Source organism: Asparagus officinalis, chromosome 7 (genome assembly GCF_001876935.1).
Source record: "Asparagus officinalis chromosome 7, Aspof.V1, whole genome shotgun sequence".
Lineage (NCBI taxonomy): Eukaryota > Viridiplantae > Streptophyta > Magnoliopsida > Asparagales > Asparagaceae > Asparagus > Asparagus officinalis.
Genome location: NC_033800.1, coordinates 45,517,172 through 45,532,248, shown reverse-complemented (window position 1 = coordinate 45,532,248; position 15,077 = coordinate 45,517,172).

The window sequence follows — 15,077 nt, the reverse complement described above, 5'->3', positions numbered from 1 at the left end:
GCGACAAGAGAGCGGGCGGCGAGGACTTAGATGAAAAAAGGAATCTCAAAACATCTTTTTGGTGTTTTGAGAAAAGTGTTTAATTTTTAGATTTTGTAAATGGACAAGTCCAAAAAACACCCCGGTTACCGAACACGTTTCTTTGTTTTTATTAAAAAAAACAGAAACGACAAAAACGCCACGATTGCCAAACGCTTAAGTTTTTCATCAAGTTTATACAAAAGTACTCCCAAACAGATGGAGCAAATTCTGGTGACTCCGTTCTGAAACAGCAGCACTCCCAACGATACCATCATCTTCATATTTGTCCATTGTACCACGTCGCATTTGCTTTCTGTTCTCCTTCTAGCGCGGTTGATGAACTATTATGGGTTTTTTTTTTATTCTTTAATAAAAAGTGGTCCCTTTATTCTCAAAAAAAAGTGATCCCTTTATATTTGCGTTTCGAGCGCGGTTGGTGAACTATTATGGGTTTTTTTATATATACCCCTCAAATCTCCCTTATTTGAACATTTACCCTCCAAATCTTGTTATTTGCAAAATTACTTATCAACTCTCTCACATTGAGTCTTTCTACTCCTGCCACTTAACAATTTTAGTTCCAAAGAGGAAAACGTCGCAAAAATATTGGAAATTAGTGGAAAATTTTGACAATTGCCTACTTAGAAACCAACATTGTTAAAATTAATTAGGGGTGGGAAAAAATCTAATAAGAGAGATTTTTGGGGTGTTTTTTTAAATTTGGGGGGTGGGGGTTGTTGGATATAGGTGTCTGCAGGTAATAATTGTATATTGTAACATGACCTATATGAATATAACATCATTATTTAAAATAATAGTATGCTATTTTGATCAGATTTATCTGGTATTTTAATACAGATAAAGTCCTTAGAATAATACTAGACTATCAGACATTTCGGATATGATCGTAATGAAGAGATCTGATTTGTCGCTAACATATATTCTAAAATGTTCCTAGTCGATGAAGTGTTAAAATGGGACATCATCACTTTGGGAAGACTAGTGTATACTTTATTTCTCCTTTGGTAGGATGATGATCCATCTCTTGGATCATTGATGTGAGACATCAAAATATAGTATACAGGTGACTCATTAGTGAATGAGTTGACTGAATGGCTCACTGAGAACATCTAGTTGATAATTATGCTTAACTATCAAATAGAAGTTCTCAAGTGATATAGTACATAGTAGTCTCTTGACCTGAGGCATGAGTGCAATATCTTACATGTCAGTATAGGTGTACTTAGACTTTTACCTAACCACAATTCTTATTGAGTTGTGCATAACGGTTCTTGTTGGGTGCATTCCGAGACATAAGTAGATATTGAGATGCCAAGATGGGATTCTTCTCTCCCAATATAGGGGGTTGATGTCATAAGATTGTTTGATATAACTATAACCTGGAAATCCTTGACCAAGGTAAATAAGATAAACTGAGTGTCAGTTTGATCTTATAGGTTATGAGTTTAATATCAACAAACACTAATTGAGCAATTAGGGTTTGACAGTTTTTCATACCCTAGTCTCAATAGTTTGACATGGTTTGACAAAGAGACCGGACTGTACGGTATTATCACTGAGTGGTCCTGATAAAATTATGTAAGCATCTTGCAGACATTTATCATAACTTATACCCGGGTAGTCTTTATGTGTAGCTAGCACATCTGTTGTACTTGTGGATATCATCCACTGCCGAGTTCTTAAGTTGGGCCCTAGAGTCGCACCAAACGCGTACTTAAATCATATGAAATACAAATTTATAGGGTAATACATATGATTGATACGCATATATGATTTTCACCGGATACACATAAACGATTATGCATATCGGTAAAATCAGAATGATATGTGCTTAGAAAATAAATTCCAGTATTTTTCCTATAAAATTAACTTATAGTCAACTAGTTGATTTTTTGGTCAATAGTTGACTTTTGGTCAACTCATTAATTTTTTGGTCATATGATGACTTATTAATCAATGATTGGAAAATTACGAAATACTGTATTTATGAAATACTGTATTGATATCGTATTTTCATTTATGAAATACGCACTTTATTATACCTTGATTAATGAGTCATGAGATGAGTCATTAAGGTGGTATGGTTTGGGAACATGGTTTTAGCACATAGTTTTGATTCTTCATGATTCATTACATGACTCATGAGATGAGTCATTGGATGACTCATGAGAGAATCATTGTTTTGATGACTCATGGTGTGACTCATAGGATGAGTCATTCATGTCATGACATATTCTTCCTCTATAAATATGAGCTCTATTTCTTTTTTCATGATTAATGGAAAAATAAAATAAATGGTTTATTCATAGTTGCTTTCCATAAAAGAAAAGAAGAGAGATCTACGGAAAAATAAAATAAATGGTTTATTCATAGTTGCTTTCCATAAAAGAAAAGAAGAGAGATCTACCTCTTTCTAAACTCTAGCAATCTTTAAGTAAGAGGAAGTAGTAGGATTTTAAAGTACCCCGGGGTGGATATCTTGCCTTGTGTCTCAAGAAGACTCCGATTTTATCAAGCCCACTTGAAGACTTGGAGATCCACTACGAGAAGATTTTCTACTACAAGGAGCAAGAGCTAGGGGTTATTCGATCTTTCATCGAATCACGCTTCGAAAACTCCGATTTTATCAAGCCCACTTGAAGACTTGGAGATCTACTACGAGGAGATTTTCTACTACAAGGAGCAAGAGCTAGGGGTTATTTGATCTTCTATCGAATCACGCTTCGAAAGTATGACTTTCTAACTCTTGTATGCTCTCTTTAATATAGGGATTATGTTAGATTTAATTAGGATGGTCCTATTATGTATTTCATGCTCTCTACATGCTTAGCATAATTATACATATAGTATTCCGCTGCGTATTTTGCATGTATTTAGCACGAATTTCCAACAGGGGTGGGGTGTTGGGGGATTTGGGAGTAAATTCGCAAATATGAAATGTTAAGGGTTTATATGCAAAAACCCTAGTTATTATTACTGAAGAAGTTGATGGAAATTTTTAATTGTTTATATACAGAAAATGTTGCTTTATATTATTTTTAGAGCCCGCGTACTCTCCACTGTATGTGTGACTTATTGTTACAAGTGAGATTTACTATTTTAATTGATATGAAATATACTCTAAATCCTAATCCGGATTTCTTTTTACACCGTTCATACAAATTACATATGTTTCTTTCGTATATATGGAAGAATCAATATACTCTTAGAAATATATAGCTATATATATAAGAGATCTAAGTGTCTGGTTTTTTATCTGTAGTCTTGAGAAGAAGTATCCATCCATGTTTTATTCGTGTCGGGTACGTAGAAGAAGAGGATCGGGTTTACAAGGGCCGATGAACAAGGGTTGGATCGTGTCTCACGACGAACCAATAGTGGCTTTGCCCACAGCAGCAACGGGACAAGATCCTAACTAATTGAGGTTCACTAATCAACATCACCATGTACCCAGCGCAAGGGTTTACTACGTACGCCTAGCTTTGGAAGTCACTTGCAATCTTCAATTGGATGAGCGGAAGTTTGCAGGAAATGGCGTTGATGATGAAGCTATTACTTGAAAAAGGTGGTGAACTTTTTTAGTTGTTTGAATATGGAAAATGTTGTTACATATATAGATGAAGATGTACACGGGCAGAGGTGAAAACGGGGAACATTTCTACGCAACTTGATTTTGAGGTAAAAAGATGAGGATCGTGTCTCACATTAAATGTACTTGACCAAGAATAGGGGATGAAGACGACAGGCGTTGTTACAATTAGATCGAACAATTTCAAGATATATCTGTTGGGTTTTCTAACCCCTGTTGCGATTTGGAAATAGAGGTGAGGAAGAGAAAAAAGAACAATCACAGAGAACAAAGAGAATTTTACGTGGTTCACTTCTCAACGAGAGAAACTATGTCCACGGCCGCTGCAAGAAAAAGTCTCACCATTCTCAGGTTAGTTTATATGTTGCCCTAATCACCCCTTTTATAGCATAGGGTTCTTACAAACAAGAATCTCAAACAGATCAGAAAACGAGCCTAGGCCCAAACCCGAGTCGCGGTCGACTGCCAACAATGGTGCGGTCGACCGACGGAACGTCAAAATCTCAGGAAACTAATTACAAGGTCCGCGATCGACCGGGCCTAACCCCGCGGTCGATCGACCAGAATGCAGAAACACACCCTGTAGTGTGCATGTTTTCCTGTCGGCCGGACCTTGCCTTGCAGTCGAGCGGCCAACACCCAAAACGTTGTCTGCTTCATTTTTCCTGTACTTGCCTGTTTTTCTCTTCAATGCAGTGAATAGGGACGAGTCTGATAGTTAGGCTCCGCATAGCCTAACAATCTCCCACTTGGAGACTAACTTTCTGTCTTTATGACCCCTTACGGCGACGGCCTCCCATATTATCAAGTAATGAGGCCAACTGAAGTTGAACACAACTTCAGTTTATCCATAGTGACAGTCTTCGTAAGCATGTCAGTCGGGTTTTTATTTCCTTGGATCTTCACAAGCTCCAACACGTCATCATCCAAGGCTGACCTTATGAAGTGATAACAAACATGTATATGCTTGGTCTTGGAATAAAAAGCTGGGTTCTTTGCCAAATATGGTGCTCTGGCTATCACAGTGTAAGACACTCTTCTCATTTTTCTGTCCCAACTCCTCTAAGAACCTCTTTAACCATATCATCTCCTTGCTTGCCTCTGTCACAACAACATATGTAGTCGATAAAGCAACAATATTCTGCAACTGGGAGACCTAACTGATGGCAGTAGTACCCAATGTGAACACATACCCCGTAGTGCTCCTCCTCTGATCTATCTCACTAGCAAAGTCTGCATCAACAAATCTCTGTAGACCCAACTTGCCTCTCTTGAAGCATAAAAAATTCTTTATAGTACCCTGCAGGTATCTTAGAATCCATTTCACTGCTTCACAGTGTTGTTCTCCTGGATCTGACATGACTCTACTCACAGCTCCCACTGCATGAGCAATGTCAGGCCTCATACACACTATGGCGTGCATAAGACTTCCAATGGCTGAAGCATATGGAACCTTCACCATGTAGTCTTTCTCCTCATCAGTCACTGGACACTGCTCCCTAGTCAACCTGAAATGACTAGCCAAAGTTGTGCTAACAGCATTAGCATCACTCATCACAAACCTCTCAAGCACCCGTCTAATGTACTCGGTCTGAGATACCCGCAGTGTGCCCAAAAGCCTATCTCTGCTAATCTTCATCCCCAAAATCTGTTTCGCTGCACCTAAGTCCTTCATGTCAAACTCACTTGGCAGCTGCTTCTTCAACTTCTTGATCTCACCCATATTTGAACCGGCTACTAGCATGTCGTTGATGTATAGCAGCAAGATAACGTACCTGGTGTCAAGCCTCTTGAAGAAACAACAATGATTAGCATTACACCTGGAGTATCCATTCCTCTGCATGAACCCATCAAACTTTTTGTACCGTTGCCTTGGAGCTTGTTTTAGACCATACAAGCTCTTTTTCAATCTACATACCTTCTTCTCTTTGCCTTTTTGAGTAAACCCCTCTAGCTACCGCATGTATATCTCTTTCTCTAAGTCATCGTGGAGAAAGGTTGTCTTCACATCTAATTTCTCGAGATATAGATCCTCAGCTGCAATAATGTTCAGAACTGATCTGATAGTAGTCAATTTGACTACATGATGGAAGATTTTTGTGTAGTCGACTCCTTCTTTCTGCTGAAACCCTTTGACCACCAATCAGGCCTTGTATCTCTTGGAACCATTATGCTTCTCCTTGATCCTGTGCACCCATTTGTTACTCAATGCTTTCTTTCCCACATGCAACTTTGCAAACTCCCAAGTCTTGTTAGAGTTCAAGGACTTCATCTCATCTTTCATAGCAAGCTCCCACTTGATCGCATCACCCATTCGACATGCCTCAACATAGCTTTCTGGCTCTCCACTGTCACTTAACAATAAGTAGTTCAAATGAGACTTGGAGTGTAATAATGGATACTTCGGATTTGGCTTGGGTACTCTAGCTGTCCGCCTCAACTCTCTGACAGGTGGACCAGGCTCTGCATCTGCATCTGTTCTCTATGAAGTAATCTCCTCTATCATCTCTTCTTCCACCTCTTCTGCTACTTCTTCTGCTTCATCAGAATAGCCTCTAGGTTGCTCCCATCTGGAACATCATCCGGCTCGAAGTATACAGGCTCAAACTGCACCGAACTAGTGAACTGAACAACATCACGATCTTTGTAGAATACTGCTTTATTGAAGACAACATTCTTGCTTCTGATGACTTTTTGTTCTGCTCATCCAAGAACTTATAGTCAAACTCATCACCACCATAGCCAATAAAATAACATTTCAAATATTTAGAATCGAGTTTGTTTCTTACATGCAAACTCATCACCACCATAGCCAATAAAATAACATTTCAAATATTTAGAATCGAGTTTGTTTCTTACATGATCACTCAAATGAACATATGAAACACAACAAACATTTCAAATATTTAGAATCGAGTTTGTTTCTTACATGATCACTCAAATGAACATATGAAACACAACAAAAACTCTTAGATGAGAAAGGTTTACCTTCTTTCTGCTCCATACTTCTTCAGGTATTCTGTGCTCTAAAGGTACCGATGGTCCCCGGTTGATCAGGTAGGTAGCTGTGTTGACTGCTTCTGCCCAGAACTGCTTTAGAATTCCTACTTGTAGACGCATGCTTCTGACTCTCTCAATTAATGTCCTGTTCATCCGTTCTGCTATGTCGTTCTGTTGTGGTGTACCTGTCACCGTCTTCTTCAATCTAATGCCACTATCATAGCAGAACTTCTTGAACTCAGAATCTTCATACTCACCGCCATTATCTGATTGCAGCTTCTTGATCTTCAAACTTGTTTTATTTTCTACCATAGCCTTCCACCTTTTGAATACTTCCAACACTTCTGATTTGTGTTTCAGGAAATAGACCAAAGTCTTCCTCGAGTGATCATCTATGAAGGTCACAAAATACAACCTTCCACCAGTAGAGGAAATAGACCAAAGTCTTCCTCGAGTGATCATCTATGAAGGTCACAAAATACAACCTTCCACCAGTAGACTGGATTGATGCTAGACCCCACACATCTATCATCTATGAAGGTCACAAAATACAACCTTCCACCAGTAGACTGGATTGATGCTAGACCCCACACATCTATATGAACTAGCTCAAGGTTCTCTTCCTTCGGAGTTCTGCCAACTCTTTTGAAGCTTATTTTCTTCTGTTTTTCAAAAATACAGCTTTCACATAAGTCAAGATCAGTCGACCTCAAACTTGGTAGCTTTCCATTCGACTGCATAACCTTTAGCCCTTTGTTGCTCATGTGACCAAGCCTTTTGTGCCACAAATTTGGATCTTCTTTGCTCTCAGCCACTGTAATGGATCCACATGCATATGTCATCATATAAAGAGTCCCACTCTTCCTGCCACGGGCAACAATCATAGACCCCTTAGTAACCTTCCACGTATCATATGCGAAAGTTGTTATATATCCCTCTTTTGCCAGCTGTCCTATGGAGATCAAATTCTTTCTCAAGCTAGGAACATGTCTCACATCATTCAACTTCCATACAGACCCATTGAGGTTGATCTGCACTACTCTTTTTCCAACTGTATCACACGCCTGATCATCACCAAGGTGACTTTTCCTAGATTTCCTGGAACATAGTTCTCAAATAGAGATCTATTTGAGGTAGCATAAAACGATGCTCCCAAATCTAGCACCCATTATTTTTTTTTGCTCTCTAACGAGAAAATGAGGGCATCATTTGATTCTCTTGAGGTAACGTTCGCTACAGTCTTGCTCTCCTTGTCTTTCTTGGGTTCCTGCACTGATTCTCATAGTACCCATACTTGTCACAGTTCCAGCAATCAATCTCTTTCTTACTTTTATTCCTGCACTGATTCTCATAGTACCCATACTTGTCACAGTTCCAGCAATCAATCTCTTTCTTACTTTTACGATTTTTGGATTTTGACCTGTCGTTCCTCGAATTAGGACTCCCACGATTATTTCCTCTATTCATGTTTCTATTTCTGCCTCTACTTTCAACATTCAGTGCCGACCCTGAACTAGAGACTCCTTCTTCTTGCCTTATAATCTCCTCGGTCATAACCATGTCAACAACCTCTGAAAACTTCAGTTTTGATTTTCCAAATAACCCGCTATTCGAAATAACAGTACCCTTCCAACTATCAGGCAACTGATCAAGTATTAAGAGGGCTTGAATTTCATCATCGAATTTAATATTAACGGAGTTCAACTGATTCGTGATCTCATTAAATTCATTCAGGCGATCCTTGAATTTTTGATTCTCAAACATCCTCAAATTAAATAACTTCTTTATGAGATGTACCTTATTCGTTGCAGAGGGTTGTTCATCCATGCTGGATAAAGCAGCCATGAGAGACAACGTCGAGTCCTGGTTCTTGATGTTGAAAGCTACAGATTTGGACAAGGTCAACCTGATTGCTCCAAGGGTCTTCCGATCTAACAACTTCCATTCTGCATCCTTCATATCCATCGGCTTCTCTCACAATGGCAAATACAGATCCTTTTGATAGAGGTAGTCTTTCATCTGCATCTTCCAGTAACCGAAGTTTGTTCCATCAAACTTCTCGATCTTGGACGTCTCCTTCTCGGATCCCATATCTAACCTCAAATCGCCTGCGCCGAACCTAGTCTCTCTGATACCAATTGTTGGGTTTTCTAACCCCTGTTGCGATTTGGAAATAGAGATGAGAATGAAAAAAAGAACAATCACAGAGAACACAGAGAATTTTATGTGGTTCACTTCTCAACGAGAGAACCTACGTCCACGGCGGCCCCAAGAAAAAGTTTCACTATTCTCAAGTTAGTTTACAAGTTGCCCTAATCACCCCTTTTATAGCATAGGGTTCTTACAAACAAGAATCTCAAACAGACTAGAAAACGAGCCTAGGCCCAAACCCGAGTCGCGGTCGACCGCCAACAATGGCGCGGTCGACCGACTAGAACGTCAAAATCTTAGGAAACTAATTACAGGGTCTGCAGTCGACCGGGCCTAGCCTCGCGGTCGATCGGCCAGAATGCAGAAACACACCATGTAGTGTGCATGTTTTCCGGTCGACCGGACCCTGCCTCGCGGTCGACCGGCCAGCACCCAAAATGTTTTTTGCTTCGTTTTTCCTGTTCTTGTTTGTTTTGCTCTTCAATGTAGTGAATAGGGCCGAGTCTGATAGTTAGGTTCCACATAACCTAACAATATTATGTTAGTTAAATAATTTGTTAATATATTTATATGTATTACCAGGCTTTTGTGGAGCGAGTAATACTTTTATTTATTTCAGCTTTATTTCTTGTACGTTACGTAGATCATATGCCATGGTTAGCTACATCTGCTTTGAAATTTGAGATATAAATCAAGAAAACGTCCTTAATAAAGCAATTAGAATTAACTGATACCGAGTTGAAAAGATTACGGTATCACCACGAAAAGATCAAATATATTGAATACATTTGTGATTATGAATCTTTTTTATTGATTGATGGCTAAATTGGCATTTGCATGCTATTGGTTCACTACTTTTTACATTTAAATACTTTAAATTATAAAACATAGCACTTACATACACATACATACCCTAAGTTTTATCCACTGCGGGTGATCCGGACAGTTGAGAGGTTCCAATATTGTTCACATGGCCGTGGATTTGATTCTGGGCTGAATTATAAAAAAACAACTAAGTTGTCCAAATCTGGCATGTTATTTTAAAGTAAGAATATTGTGGGGAATATTTTACCCAATTTCTTATTATAATTATTACTTTAAATAATGATAAGTACATTACACTTTTCTACACTACTCTCACACTATATGAGGGGAAATGACGAATTATCAATTTTAAGAAAAAGATTAAAGAGATTGGACCCCCACACTTTTTGTTAGGTTGGGGGTGGATACCAACCTACGACGGCGGAGGAGCTCCGACGAGCTCCAGGAAGACGCAGCGACAGTGGCGGAGTCGACGGTGAACCCCCCGCAGGCGAACGCGATCCTCGTTTGGAGCGAACGCGACCTTCGTTTGGGGCGAACGCGACCCTCGCGGCTGGAAATTCCGACCCTCGCGTCCAAGGCGTTCGACCATCGCGTTCAGGCTTTCGACCCTCGCGTCCCACTCGTGCACTGGTGACAGGCTGTCGCCAGCCCCCGTCGAATCGGCTATAAAAGGAGCCCTCCGAGCCCTAGGGTTTGCTGCTCCTCCTCCTCGACCTCTTTCTCTGCCGGCGGTGAAAAACCCCAAACGCAGTAGCGTTCTCCCCCTTTAAACGCAGCAGCGTTCTCACAAAAATCGCAGCAGCGATTTTCTTTGTTCATCTCCAGCTTTCAACGGCTGTTGAGGGAGATTAAGAAAAGGTTTAGAAGAGAGAGAAAAGAGAAGAGGGGTTTTATATTGTGGTTATTAACACTGTAGCTACAGTGTTTGTTTGAGGAATCTCAGTTTAGAGATTTGCTCTTGATTTGTAATTTCTTGTTAGATTAAATAAGAAATTGACTGTGTGGCTCCCGAGGACGTAGGCAGTTGCCGAACCTCGTAAATCTTGGTGTACTGTTCTCTATCTGCGTTTCTGTTGCATTAGGGGTTTAGGCGTTTAAATTCCCAACAACTGGTATCAGAGCGTGAAACGATCTAGAGTAAGTCAGATTCAAGTGGGAGCCATGGCCGCAGATGAGGGAAAGGTGAGAATAGAGAAGTTTGATGGATCAGATTTCGGATTCTGGAAAATACAGATAGAGGATTATCTGTATCAGAAAAATCTGTATCAACCTCTCTCGGGGAAGAAGCCGGAGGGTATGAAGGAAGAAGATTGGAATCTTCTGGACAGAAAAGCCCTCAGGGTTATTCGTTTGACGTTAACCCGCAATGTTGCTTTTAACATTGCAAAGGAGAAGACCACGGCAGATCTTATGGCAGCACTCTCAAATATGTATGAGAAGCCATCAGCCTCAAATAAAGTCCATTTGATGAGGCGGTTGTTTAATCTGCGAATGGCGGAAGGTGCATCGGTAGCACATCATCTCAATGAACTCAATACAGTCACGACCCAACTGAGTTCAGTTGATATTGAGTTTGATGAGGAAGTTCGAGCGTTGATCCTTTTGTCTTCCCTACCAGAGAGTTGGAATGCTACAGTCACGGCAGTGAGTAGCTCATCGGGAAAGAGAAAGTTGAAGTTTGACGACGTTCGTGATCTGGTTCTCAGTGAGGAGATCCGACGGAGAGAGTCGGGTGAAGCTACAACCTCTTCAGTACTGCATACAGAGTCAAGAGGTAGAAGCTCAACCGGAGGAAATGGATCAGATGATAGGAGATCCAAATCCAGAAATCCCAACAGTTCGAAGGCTATCGAGTGTTGGAAGTGCGGGAAAACCGGGCACTACAAGAATCAGTGCAGGAGTGCACGGGAGGAGTGGGAGGCAAATGCAGATGTGAATGTTGCCTCCACCTCAGGAGGAGATGATGCGCTGATATGCTCTTTGGAGAGCAAGGAGGAGTCTTGGGTGTTGGACTCGGGAGCATCATTCCATGCTACTTCTCAGAAAGAATTCCTCGAGAAGTATATCCCCGGAAACCTTGGAAATGTATATCTTGGTGACGATCAAGCATGTGCCATTATTGGCAAAGGTGTAGTGAAGATTAAGCTGAATGGGTCAGTATGGGAGCTGAAGGATGTCAGGTATATTCCCGACCTGAAGAGGAACTTAATCTCAGTAAGCCAGCTGGCTAGTGAAGGCTACACGATGACTTTCCATGGAGATGACTGGAGGATTTCGAAAGGCGCAATGACGATTGTCAGAGGCAGGAAGACTGGTACCCTGTATATGACAGCGGGTGCACGTTGTTCGATCTCAGTTGCGGCATGCAATGAGACTTCAAAGCTGTGGCACCAGAGACTCGGTCATATGAGTGAAAAGGGGATGAAGGTTATGCACACAAAGAGAAAACTCCCAGGTTTACAATCAGTAGAGATTGATGTGTGTGAAGAATGCATACTTGGAAAGCAGAAGAGAGTTAGCTTTCAGGCAAGTAGCAGACCCCCCAGGAAGCAGAAGCTAGAGCTTGTTCACTCAGATGTTTGGGGACCAACAACCACCGCGTCGATTGGTGGGAAACACTACTTCGTGACTTTTATTGATGATCACTCTCGGAAAGTATGAGTCTACTTTCTGAAGAAAAAGTCAGAAGTGCTTGAGGCTTTCAGAAGATGGAAAGCCATGGTCGAGAATGAGACCGGTTTGAGGGTAAAGAAACTCAGAACAGACAATGGTGGTGAGTATGAAGACACCAGATTCAAGAAGTTCTGCTATGAGCACGGAATCAGAATGGAGAGAACCGTGTCCGGCACGCTTCAGCACAATGGTGTGGCTGAGCGCATGAATAGAACGTTGACAGAGAGAGCCAGAAGCATTCGGATGCAGTCAGGTCTACCGAAGCAGTTCTGGGAAGAAGCAGTCAACACAGCAGCTTACTTGATCAACCGAGGTCCATCGGTTCCATTGGAGCACAGAATACCAGAAGAGGTATGGTGCGGAAAGGAGGTAACCCTCTCACATCTCAAAGTTTTCGATTGTGTAGCTTATGTGCATATAAGTGATCAATGCAGGAATGAGCCTGATCCCAAGTCTAAGAAATGCACATTCATCGGGTATGGTGAAGACGAGTTCGGCTACCGCATTTGGGACAACGAAAACAAGAAGGTGATCAGGTGCAGAGATGTGACATTCAACGAGAAGGTGATGTACAAGGACATGCACAAGACAGATGACGGTGACTCAGAGAGCGAGTCAACATTTGTAGATACAGATGATGTCCCAGATAACCTCTCGGAAGAACCCAATGCAGAAGGTCCTCAGCCAGAAGAGCCTGTTGGACAGAACGGTGCGCAAGAGACCGACTCACCAGCTCCGATATTGAGGAGAAGTACTCGTCCTTCTGTGCCTAACAGCAGATACATGAATTATATGCTGCTGATAGATGGAGGAGAGTCTGAAAGCTTTGATGAAGCTTGTCAGAGTGGAGATGCGAGCAAGTGGGAGTTTGCTGCGAAAGAAGAGAAGAAATCTCTGATCTCCAACCAGACATGGGGACTAGCTGAGTTGCCCATGGGGAAGAAGGCACGTCACAACAAGTGGGTGTATCGAGTGAAGAAGGAACAGGGTGGTTCCAGAAGATACAGAGCCCGACGAGTTGTTAAAGGATTTCAACAGAATATCCAAGGAAGAAAGGATCCAGCGGATATGTTGACAAAGGCAGCGACCTTTCAGAAACTGAAGTTGTGTGCAACTTCAGTTGGCCTTCATGCATAGATGATGAGGGCGGAGCCACACAGGAGAGGAGCTTGATGAGATAGTCTGTTGGCGTCGGTTTGGTCTCCAAGTGGGAGATTGTTAGGTTGAAGATGGATACCAACCTCCGACGGCGGAGGAGCTCCAACGCTGGTGACAGGCTGTCGCCAGCCCCCATCGAATCGGCTATAAAAGGAGCCCCCCGAGCCCTAGGGTTTGCTGCTCCTCCTCCTCGACCTCTTTCTCTGGCGGCGGTGAAAAACCCCAAACGCAGTAGCGTTCTCCCCCTTTAAACGCAGCAGCGTTCTCACAAAAATCGCAGCAGCGATTTTCTTTGTTCATCTCCAGCTTTCAACGGCTGTTGAGGGAGATTAAGAAAAGGTTTAGAAGAGAGAGAAAAGAGAAGAGGGGTTTTATATTGTGGTTATTAACACTGTAGCTACAGTGTTTGTTTGAGGAATCTCAGTTTAGAGATTTGCTCTTGATTTGTAATTTCTTGTTAGATTAAATAAGAAATTGACTGTGTGGCTCCCGAGGACGTAGGCAGTTGCCGAACCTCGTAAATCTTGGTGTACTGTTCTCTATCTGCGTTTCTGTTGCATTAGGGGTTTAGGCGTTTAAATTCCCAACACTTTTCTCTCTTATAATATGAAAGTAGAGCAGGTGAAGTAGTGTAATAACCACTGTTGATGTCAGTTATCAAGTAGGGGGTTACTTTGTGAATTTTGCGGAAAAAAGCAGTTTTAACTTTTGTAGATAGTCTTTCAAATTGGTCCCTTTGATTGACATAATTGAATATTAGTCCCCAGATGATTGAAATTTCTGATATGTGCCTGAAACAAGTATGATTCTTACAATCTGGTCCCTCTAGGTAGATCAAGATTTAGGGCGACTATTCTCTTAAATCTCTCTTTTTTTAATTCAAGACATACCTCTCAGCCACCGTTAACCAATGTTAGGTTTCTCTTAAATCTCTTTTTATTTATTTATTCAAGACATACCTCTCAGTCATCGTTAACCAACGTTAGGTTTCAACACAAAATTTAAATAGTGAAAGCCCAAACCCAAAACGAATACACAAAATTTACATACTGAAAGCCCAGATCCAAGACATTTGTCTTTTCCAACCGTGTCTTTTGAAAGTATCACGGACATGGCACTTAATCCTCACCATCTTGTCCTTTATACTCTTGAGAAAAATGATGCGGCAGATAGAAAACATTATCATGTTCTTGACACAACGCATGCTCTTCCACTCATTCCCTTGTTCCTTGATCTCTCTGGACTGAAGCACCCTCAATTATTCTTCTAATTAATATTACTCCTTCCGTTGTGCTTAATAATGCTACTCCCTACTCAAAACTGTATTGTTCCTCTTTGGACTATTCTCTATTCTATATATTTGGTTATGTTTGTTTGGTTTATCCATATATTTGGTTATGTTTGTTTGGTTTATCTTCCTTCACATGAAGGCGATAAACTATTGGTTCGTGCATGAATCATCATTAGAGTCCTTTAGAGGTGCAATTCTGTGCATGGAATGTGTATCACCTCCTCACCTCATTATAAGTAACTGAGCTTCTCATATCAAAATTGAACTAATGTTTTGTACAAATCTTAATCGATAAAAGTGAAGAGCCGCAACCACATGAAAAGTTGGAAAATAGTATATAAATAC